Here is an 11,781-nt window from a genome sequence, read left to right on the forward strand (position 1 = left end):
CCAGCTGGTTAGTGTCAGAATTGAATTGAATGTTGGACACCTAGTTGGGTGTCCAGAGAACTGGAGAATTGGTGTTGGAAAACACCTCAGAGGGTGTGCCTCAAATGTTAATTTTAATTCACGTTATTCCAGGTTAATTAATTTATATGCATATCTACATCACCTACTACTTCAAAAGTGTTTGAAGGTAAGTTATAGGACACTGTCACAGCAGCTAAAGAACTTGTAAGAAGGGTCGAACTCATTGGCATTGTTGGAGTCTATACAAAGTCACTGACACGGCTGTTACGTAAGGTCTGTCCTCTGCTTCTCCAAACATATCCCTTAGGTGGGAGATTTGTGGAAATTGAGGGGAGAGCTGAGTTTCACAGCTGAGTTGGTGCAGGAAGGATCAGAGAAAATACGTGGGAGACAAGCACCAAAGCACATTAGTTCAGCCAAGACAGTCCCTGGAGCCAGGGGCAACCTTGAAATTAAAAGCCATGCCCAAGCAGAAACACAGAAAATAGCGGAAATCATAGGGAGGGCTTTGGATTTCCACAGATTTCTTGAATAATCTTACCTGGATTTCAAGAAGCAAGGCGACCCAAGACCATTTCAGGACTTTCAAAGATCCTTCATGTTTAGAGGCTCCCAATCTTACATCATATTAAACTTATTAAAATATGTCCACATTGAATATATAGTGTATATAGTATACATACATATTCTATATGCATATTATATATGTGATATATATATATATATATATATATATATATATATTCACACACACACATATATATGTATATATGGCAATGTAAGTGTTGAGTTGTGTTTTAGTAAACTCAAAAACTTAATGTTACCTTAGAAAAGATTTAATTAATATTTTCTTTCTGTGTGTGGAAACCTTTTTTAAAACCGCACCTATTTCTGCAGGCCCTGGTGAACCTTGCAGGGCCCTGATGCAGGGGAAGGCTCTGGGCACGCGTCCACAATGCTGAGTCTACCTGTCTGGACTGATGGAAAGAGACAGTGTGTGACAATCACTGGCTTGGCAAATGCAGGGGTCAGCGTCCAAGGTAGTGTCCTCTGCAACTTTAGGGGGAAAAAATCAGGACATTATAGCTGTTTAATTTCATCATTATTCTTAGGACAGGGGTCCAGGATGTTACCAACACTGGCTGAAATTGTGTAATCCATTTTGAGAAACTCACCAGGGAGGACAGCTGGAGCCAAACAGGTCCACAGAGAAACTAGTGCAAAAGGACAAGTGAATGTCAATTAAAACCAGCAATTGGCTTTGCAGGACAGGATGGGGGCTTTACAGGCAAAACAGAAAATGTCCATCCTTTGGGGGTGTAATCCATTGCAACAGTCCTCTTCAAAAGCCTTAGTGAAATTCTCAGCAAAACAAATGACCTCATTAATTATATGGGTTAATACTCTCCCCATGCCTTCCTTAATTGCTATTCTGACTTTCAGGAGAGGCATTTTCAAGCCAAATTGAGCACTCAGAGCCTCCAGTAATCAACGCCACAATAAGCCCTGCATTCTTTGAAAGTGATCGCAAAGGTAAGTGCATAGGCTGTGCCGCCCAGTTGGCCTGCACCTCCCGAGGGTCCCTATGTGAGCCTATCTCCTAAGTGCCCTGCTCCGTTGGCTTTGTCTTCCAACCCAACTAGAAATCCAAAATGTCCTTCATTATCATCTTCTCCCCACAGGAGATATTTTCTTTTCATTTGAAGACATGCTCTATTTCCGTTTTATTCATTGAATAGATTATTATTTGAATACCTTTGGTCCTGTTCTAAGTACAAGAGATAAAGCAATAAAGATAATAGACCAGATCATGGCTCCATGGGGATTACATTCCATTTGGTGAGTTTCTTCTACAACCTTGTTTGAATGTTGTTTGTTTGCATGAGGAACTGTCCCTTTTCTGTCATAAGCTACCAGCATTTATCCCTATTGGACTTGAGGACAGGGACTCTTTCTTGTTCTAATTTGTTTCTCCAGTGCTTAGGATAGTACCTGGAACATATAAGTTGCATCAATTAGGAATTTAGTTCTAACAGAGATCCCCACTGGCACCCTCCCACACACACAAAATACACTGGTTTAAATCAGATAATGATTCGCTTTCTTCCATTGTTTAGTTCAGAAGTAGGAAGTCCAGGGCTGTTGTAGTGTCTCCACAATACCATCAATGTCTGAGCTCTTTTTGTTTCTGTTCCAATCTTTTTACTGCTTGGTTCCATCCTTAAGACTTCTTCACTGCCCCCAGATGGCCATGGCAGCAATAACAGTCTCACTCAGAGTCCAGACAGTCATAAAGCGGAAGGTGAAAGGGCAAACAGGCCAAGTGTGCCCACCCTTTTCATAAGAGCTCCTGGAAGCCCCACCCCCATGTCTCCTCCATATTTCATTTTCCTGAACTATGTCTCATGACAACACCTTTCTTTAAGATTGCAGTCATTTTAAAATACAGTAACTCCTCACTTAATGTTGCTGCTGGGTTCTGTAACTTTAAGCAAAATGATGTATAACAAAACCAGATTTATCATAGGCTAGTTGATATGAGCAAGAGTTAAGTTCCTATGGCACCTCATCAATGTTATAATGAAATGATGTTGAATGAAATGACGTTATTCAAAGACACGCTGCATGTTTACAAATTCTTGGATAAATCTCCTTTTGAGAAGTGGAGCCTCATTTCTCTTCCCTTGAGTATGCACTGTACTTCGGGATTTGCTTCTAATAAATAGAATGTAGCAGAAATGGCAATGCGTGATTTCTGAGACTAGGTCATCAGTGGCATCATAGCTTCTCTCTGGGATCACTTGTTCTGGAGGAAGAAAGCAGTCATGTTGTGAGGACATGTAAGCAGCCCTAAGGAGAGGTGCATGTGTGGAGGAACTGAGGCCTCCGGCCACCAACCAGCATTAATTTCCCAGATCCTTTGGAGCTAGAAGTGAGCCATTCTGGAAGCATGTCCTGCAGCCTTGGGCAAGCCTTTAAAAGACTTGTTGACATCTTGACCACAACTTCATGAGTGGCCCTGAGCCACAAACATCCAGCTAAACTCTTCCCAAATTCTTGACTCATAGAAACTGTGTGAGATAATAACTTTTTACTGCGCTAATCTGCTAAATTTAGGAGATACTTTGTCACACAGCAATAGAAAACCAATATAGAGGGAGACTATGAAATATAGATTTTGGTCAGAGACTGTGGCAGAGACTGCTAATGTTCTACCAAAATCTATTTATTACTCCTCTGAACACATGGCTAACTGACATTTCCCACCCTCTGTTACAGTTAGATGTAGCCATGTGACCAAGTGCTATCCAATAGAATGTAAAAGGAAGTGATATATACTTAGAAAGGAAATAGGGAATAACTTAACAGAATATTTTGGCATTGTTTGGTGTTTCAATGAAGCCTGTCCTGCTACTATACTACAGTATTCAGCATTCTGGGGAAAGGTGGGCACATATACTTTTTTGTTGTTGTTGTTCTTTCTTTTTTTTTCTTTTTTCTTTTTTTTTGGCACATATACTTTTTAACTGTAAGTTACAGTAATGACCTTTTGAGTGGCTTAAACAGTAAAGACATGGATTATCTCACACAAGAAATCCAAAGGTAAGTTGGCTCCAGGCCAGTATGATCTGCCTCCCACTCCTTTTCTCTGTAACTCTGTGGGCTCTGCCCATAGCACTGGGTATCACTTCTTCCTTGACCAATCTCCTTCTGTGGTCACTGACATGGCACTTTGAAGAGTTACCAAGGCCTAAGATCTTTCCACAGCTAAGATCCTGGTCCATAGTTTTACTTTTGTGAAAGAGACTAACACTCTTCCCTTTGCAAATATAATGCCCACAATGCCCCAGGTGTGAATCCTGCGTTAATCTCAGACCAACAAGGATCAAGAGTCATTGGAGTACCCCCGCTACTGATGTGACCCCTTCCATGTGGTGTGTTCACTGTTATTCTTGGTCAGAACCCATTTTGGCTGATGTTCTTGGGCCCTGCCTACTGAAAAGCCAGGTTGGACTGGTGTAAGCATAGGTCATAACAAAAGGGCATACCACATGAATGACAGAATTCAGGAAAAAGTCTGGAGAGGAGAAAGGCTTCTCTATAATCCACCACTCAACAATGGAAAAGGATTCCCTGCGTTGAGAACAGACGACCATGCCTGGGTGGCTTCAACAACAGACACTTATTTTCTCACAGTTCTGGAGGCTGGGTGTCCAAGATCAAGGTGTTGGCAGGGATGGTTTCTTCTGGAAACGTCTCTTTTTGGCTTGCAGATGGCTGCCTTCTCTCAGTATCCTCACATGTTCTTTCCTTTGTGCACGTGTAATCCTGGTGTCTCTTCCTCTTCTTATAAGAGAACCAATCCTAATGAATTAGGCCCCACCCTCATGACCTCATTTAACCCTTATTACCTCCTTAATGGCTCTAGCTCCACATACAGTGACATTGGAGGTTAAGGTTTCAACACATGAACTTGGGGGGGTTCAACTCGGTCTATAACAGGGGATAAGGGAAGAAAACATGGACATTGATGATTTCTAGCAATGAGGACTCTGCACGCCGCTGCCCAGCTTGAGGTCCATATTGATGAAGAACTCAGCTATTAGGTTGGTGCAAAAGTAATTGTGGTTTAAAAGGTTGAAAATAATTGCAAAAACCGCAATAACTTTTGCACCAACCTAATATATTTGGGAAGAAATACAGCAAGGGAGACTGAAGTCCTTCTACCATGGAGAGTTCCAGAAAAGGGGCAGGGAGGTGACTAGATGATAATGAGAGGTGACTGTATAACTAGAGAAGTATCACCTCAAATGGCTGATGGGTAACTCTTGGTGCCCCAAGGTAGTGTGGAGGCAATAGGATTTCTGAGGACCCAAGAGTGGAGCAGAAGTAGACGAGCTTCTCAAACCTGAAAAGGTCATCAAGGTGAAACCAGCAAAGGCTCAGCAGTGACCTGCTTGGGAGCAGCAGATGTGGACGACTTGATGTTCAGATGCCCCCTCAGGTCCTGGCATTCCCCAAACTCAGGGAAGCCCCAGAAAAAAAGTGAAAAGAAAAGCCAAATTGACTGAAATTAAGTTTCTGTTACCCAAACACAATGATGGCTCAAAATAGAAATCAAATTGTTATTTACAAAATAAGTAAAAGGATGGTGATAGTTCTGGCTTCTGTGAGTGGCCTGAGACCCAAGCCCAGGCCAGTGGATTAGGTGCAGGTCACAGACAGTCCTTGAAACCTCACCATGGGAGGTGACCGTTAGTCAGTCAAAAATGGAAAATCACTGAGGGCCACTGTCCGTGACTTAAGAACAAATACTTCCTTGAGAGAGGAAAATGATTAACTACAGACTGAAAGAAAATGTCTGCAAATCACATATCGAGCAAAGATTGTATCCAGAATACATAAAGGAACCTCAAAACTCAACAATGAGAAGCGAAACCATCCAATTTAGAAATTGGTGAGCTATATCAGCAGACACTTCACCAAAGAGGATATAGGGATGGCAAAAAAACACACATAAAAGACATTCAACATCATTAGCCATAAAGGAATGTAAAACAAAAACATGACGCACCTGTTAGATTGGCTAAAATATAAAACACACACACACAAAGCTGATAACACCAAGTTGCTGATGTTATCAATGGGAAATGTTATACACTGCTGGTGGGGGTGCAAATGGTATAGCTGCCCTGGAAACAGCTTACCATGTATAGTTAATTACACATTTACCATATGACCCAGACGTCCTACTCTTAGAGAAAAAAAATTAACATGAAAAATGACACGGTACTATTTCCAGCAGCTCTACACAAGTGCCAAACACTGGAAACAACTGAAACGCCCTTGATCAGGTGAGTGGATAAACAAACCGCTACATGTATCTATTACTCAGCAATAGAAAGGACAAAACTGTTGATACATGCAACAACTCTGATGGATCATGAAGTCCTACTGAGTGAATGAAGCCAGTATCAAAAATTTACATACTGTATAATTCCATTTACATGACATGCTTGTAAAGACAATACTATAGAAAAGGAAAATAAATCAGGGATTGCCAGGGGAAAGAAAGTAACTGTAGAGTGATTGCACCAGGGGACACCTTGAGGTGAAGAGATTGTTCTTTATCCTGATTATGATCGTGGTTAAACAAATTTATACATGTGTTAAAAGTCACAGACCTGTATAGCAAAAGAAAAAACAATGAATTTTATCATATAATCTTTTTTTTAATGCAGACATCCCTGGCAAGGGGTTATCCTTCTATGTCAGCCTAACTTATGTTCAGTAAAAGCATTTTGAATCAGAAAAAAAAAAAAAAAATGTTAAGTGTTTCCCTGCCAGGAAATCCTTTGCTCCCTCAAACTTGGAGCAGTTATCTATAAGGCACACACACACCCTGTGTTGGTGGAGCTTTGGGGGTGACCAGCAGCAGGTTAGAGACCTGAGATGGACCTGGGACAAAGGACGTGGAGCCAGTGAACAGCCAAGGTGCACAGAGGACTGGCTAGCTTGGGAACCCCCTCCCCAAATATTCTAGAGGTGACACCTGAAAGAGGAGGGAAAGGGACTAGATCCTTCTGATGCCTGGGAAGGGGTTGTGTATTGACAGTTTTTACACCTATTTACCTGTCTATCTCCCCCACTATACTGTCAACTCCCTGAGGGCAGGAACAGCATAGTATTCACATTTGAATCACCAATATGCCCAGCCTGGCACATAGCAGGTAGTCGCAATGGTTTGCTGAATTAAAAAAACAAAAAGGAAGGAAAGAAGGAAGGAAGGAAGGAAGGAAGGAAGGAAGGAAGGAAGGAAGGAAAAAAAAAAAGGAAGGAAAGAAGAAAGAAGGAAACAGATACATCTGATTCTTCCTGCAGTAATGAGGTCAGATGAGGGCACCAAGGCAGGGAGACCCTTAAGCAGGCTATTACACAAATCCACGCTAGACTTCATGAAAGCTCCATCCTAATTGCCCAAGACACAGGAAGATACCGCCATTTTTAGTAAGAGAAACCGGGACCCAGTGTAAATATTAACAGAAGAATTACTTAAACACATGAGATATAATTTCTTCGGAATCCTTTCCAGTGCTAAAATTCTACAATATTATAAATAGAACACTTGGTTAGAACACACACTACAAATTTTAGATTGAATTCCTTATATTCACAACTGAGCACTCGGGGATTCATAAAAGGAGAAACTGAAAAGTGTATGCTTTCCTACAGTCTGTTTCCTTCTGTCTCCTGATCAACACCAACACCACCAGCTCTGCCTCTGGAACCAGCATCACCCCCCACCCCCATCACGTCCACGTGCATCACCACCTCCACCACCAAAACCTCTATCCCCTCCATCACTTTTTCCCATGCTCCTCTATGCCCTTCAAGGCTCATGTTTGCCATAACCTCCCTTCAGGAAGCCTCTCTGTCCACCCCAGTTACCACTTTAGATCAATCTGCTTTAAAATGAGCCTCCTTTGTTTCCTCAACGCATAGCACAGACATATCTATATTGAAGAGTTTTCCTTCTGGTTGGAAATTGTTAATGCAGTTGTCTTTCATGTGTCACCTAAGTCGTATAGTTCATCAAGGTCATCTCTTCTCCCAGTGCCTCGGCTAAGCAGGGCCTGGCATATAATGGAGCCACAGTAAATATTTGATGAAGTGATGAATACATACTACATCTTTTAAATCATTCAAAAGATAGTCTTAATTCTTTGAAATTTTGAAATTGTGGTGACTGTTTTTGTGAGATTGTGTTTATCAGCAAACACTGTGAAGTTGACTTTTCCAACTTGAGTCCAACGTTAATTACCAGGCGGGAGACTGATTACTGGGCAAGGAATGCCAAGAAATAATTGAACTTCATATAGCACCCCTATACCTAAAATTCACCACTAGATGGCAGCCGCATCCAAGGAGCAGGCCGCCTCCGCCCTCTGACCCGTCAGCCCAGGACCTGGACTGAAGGCCACCAGCTCACCCCGCCCAGTCCAGCTCCTCTGAGGGATTCAGACCACCTGAAGAGGAGGGCGGGTCCTGGCAGCTACTGCTCACCCTGGCAACCACTCTCTAAAAAAGATGTTCCTTCCTTCCCCACTCCACTGTCACTTGTTGTAAAACTGTACCAGTCCCTTCGTCCTTCATGTCCCCAGTTCCCTCATCCCCACCCCCACATAATAAAATTGCCTATGTACCACTCCATTCCCCACACAGGACCCAGCCCTGCTGCCATCCCCACACCATCTGCTCAATTAATATCTACAGCGAAAGAAAGGGGCATTATCTCCTTGAGTGTTCCCCAAGGAAATCAGGACATCTTGAGAACGCTCATGTATGTGAGGCAGAAGCAGACCAGGAGGAAGATGGACAGACAGAGACAAGGAAAGAGACCATCAGAACAGACAAGAAAAAAGAGAAAGCAACGATGAGGGTGGCCAGAGGAAATGACCTTCAGGACGTAGCTCTTGGCGCCGTGTATCTTAGAGAGGAGAGGCTTGACCCGGCCAGAGAGACCGGTTAGGAAGATACTTTTACTTAACCGAGGGGCCAAGGAGACCAAGGGGACAGACCAGGAGACACTTAGGGCCAGAGAGTCCCATCTCCTTGGTCTTGGCACCCCTGATGGGAAAGGAAAGGAGACAAAGACTAACGTGGATGGGAAGGGAGCGATGGAAGGTGATGCCACATCCCTGGGGCCACCTGATTTGAGTAATTGCTTTGCATGACTCTCCCGGGCCCAGGAAAACAAAGGCTTCTCATCTGCCTTAGAAGGAGCCTAGGGCCTATGGACCAAGGGAACCTCCTCTTTCCCACATCCACCTGAATCCACAGGAGCTGGATCCCCTCCCTCCAAGCCTGCTTCTCCCCTTACTTCCTCTGTCTCTGTGTCTTGCTCTGCCCTTGGGCACAGGCTGGGACAGAAGTGCCACTGGGGTGGAAGCAAGGACTCGCTCTGAACATATTCTCCAGGAGTGTTGGTGTTGAGGGAGGGGGAGAAAGTTGTGGTTTTTATTTTATTTTGGTTTGGTTGTTGTCGTTGTTGTTGTTGTTTTAAGATAATGAGCTGCTGTGATGGTTTTTAGGCCATGACGAGAAGACATTGGCGCAAACAGCGTGAAAGACAAGGGTACAGACACCTCTTCCTTCATTAGATGTGTAGCCCCACAGCCAATGGTGTGGCCCCTACCCACAGCCCTCCCTTGCTGGGACTGAGCCCAGGCTCCCTCCCCGTAATTAGAACCTACTGCCCTTCAGGACTGGCCTTGGCAGGGGATACCCAGGACTGGGGAAAGCTCCCACTCAGGGAGACCTCCTCTGAAGAGGACTCAGAGACCTGTAGTTCACCTGAGTCCCTGTTTGTGAATTCCCATGACTTGGTGTGAGAGGCAGAGAGGGGAGGGTGGACAGGGTCACTGCCTTCTGAGTCTTCAGTCTTGGTGACCTGTCCCAGCAGCGCAACTGAGAAGCAAATACAAAAGGTGGCCCTGCCTGTGTCATGGGGCTCCAGTGAGGACCAAACGGCATGCAGGCAAAAGGCTCCTATCAGTTGTAAGGTACTCGATGAATGTTTGCTGGCCATTTATTCCACATTGACTGGGCGCATCATCTGGGTCAAAGCATGGTACCGGACCCCAGGTGACAGTGACACTGAGACAAGTCGAGGCCCTTGCAGAATAGAGGAAAAGGTTACATGGTCCATGAGCAAGCACCAGCCAAGTCCAGAATGTGGGTGTTCTCTAAGGCAGACAACCTGGTTATCGTTAATAACTAAATGGTGTGAGCAGAGCAGGGCGTGGCTACCAAGGGTGAAACGAGGCTTGGGAGACGTGGCAAAGGAGCGCTGGAACTTGCTAGGATCCTGCTTTATGGAAACCTGACCATAAAAAGGTGTTTTTGAGACAGTGAGGGACTTGTGGAATGGGTACTAACATTAAAGAATGTTTAAATTTCATGTATGATTGGTAGATGCTATTGTTTTTGAAAAGAGGAAGAAAGGAACGAACGAATCCTTCTGTTAGAGAGACACATCTCCACTTGTAAGAATTAATGAAAGATGAGATGTCTGGGATTTGCTTTAAAATACCAACCAAAAAAAAAGTAGGAGGGAGACAAATGAAAAAGAATGAGCATCGATAATTGTTGAAGCTGGACTGGGGATACATGAGGGTTCATGAAATAATTTGTTTTCGGGGGACAGACAATCATCAGAAAGTGCAATAGAGCAGAAGAGCAACATGACCGCCCAGAAGAAGAGCTCTGAACCCATCTGGGACTCAGGGGCCATTGTAGAGAGTAAGGCCAGACTGGGAGGTTTAGCTAACTGAAGACCAGTGGAAAGGGCATGCCAGGTGGAGAGAGCTTTTGTGCACAGGCCTGGAGGCTCCACGTGTGAAAGTAACCAATTCATCCTGGTTTGCTTGGAACTGGCCTGGTTTTAGCACTGAAGGTCCCATGTCATGTCCCAGGAAACCTGCCAGCCTTGGGCTAACCTGGGTGTTTGGTCACCCTGTCGTACCATCAGGGCATGGAACATGGGGCTAGCTGGGTAAGGGGAGTAGAGCTGAGCCAGAGCAGCTGTGACTCCAGGATGGGGAATTGGGACACTCTGAATAGGAGGGCCAAAGCCTCCCCAGGCAGTCCCCATGCCTGATTGCTGCCCGTTTGATGTCACAACTGCAGCAGCAGCCCTTTCTCCCAGGACATTTAGAGTCCACCACCCAGGGACCCAGCTGGCTTCTCACACCTGCTCTGTCCTGCTGGGGAGGAGCCTGCAGACACCACAGCTTTCCTGACACTTCCTCCTGGACCCAACTTCCCCCTAATTTGCATATGTATTTACATATGTACATGTATATTATATACATACATATACTATATTTACAGCTGTCCCTCAGTATCCTTGGTGGATTGGTTGCAGGACCCACAGATACCAAAACCCAAAGATGAGCAAGTCCCGTATATAAAATGGCGTAGTGTTTATAACTCATGCACATCCTGCCATGTACTGTAAACCATCTCTAGGTTACTTACATAATATATAGTACAATGGAAAGCCTATGTAAATAGTTGTCATTCTGTATTGTTTAAGGAATAATGACAAGAACAAGAGTCTGTACATGTTCAGTACAGAGTAACCACCTGCAGCCACTGTAGGCCTAACTCCACATAACTTTTCTTTGGAAGCTTTTTGATCCATGGTTGGCTAACTTTGCAAATGCAAAGCCTGAGGACACAGAGGACTGACTGTATTATACGTATGTGCCTTTTATTGTTCAATCCTCATAAAAACTCTTCATTTATTAAGTGGATATGATCATTGTTAGCAATTATCAATAAATGAAGAAGAAATTAAAGCTCAGAGAAGTTAATTTGTTTAAAGCCAAATATAAGGATAGCAATCTACCTCACATACCTACCTCCTAAGGTTATTTGGAGGAATAAATGATGAGGTATTGTGCATATAAAGTGTTAGACTAGTGCCTGATAAGGAGGACGTGCTACAGGAGGGTTTGCCTTCCTGATGGCTATTTGGACACCACACTGCCATGCCCTGCAGAGGGTGGGGAGAGCACCTGAGTCTGAACTAGAGGAAAAAATAAATGATTTGATTATTTGCATTGCAAAATAAGTCACCCTGCGGTTCCTTCACAAGCCAGCCCATTGGATTCAATAAACAGATTGAGCATGAAGGCGGAGGCAGCTACAGCAGAGCAAGCAACATCCCCGAAAGCCTTCCAGTCAAGTTCCCTG

The sequence above is a fragment of the Rhinolophus sinicus genome, linkage group LG15 (assembly GCF_036562045.2).
Source record: "Rhinolophus sinicus isolate RSC01 linkage group LG15, ASM3656204v1, whole genome shotgun sequence".
NCBI lineage: Eukaryota > Metazoa > Chordata > Mammalia > Chiroptera > Rhinolophidae > Rhinolophus > Rhinolophus sinicus.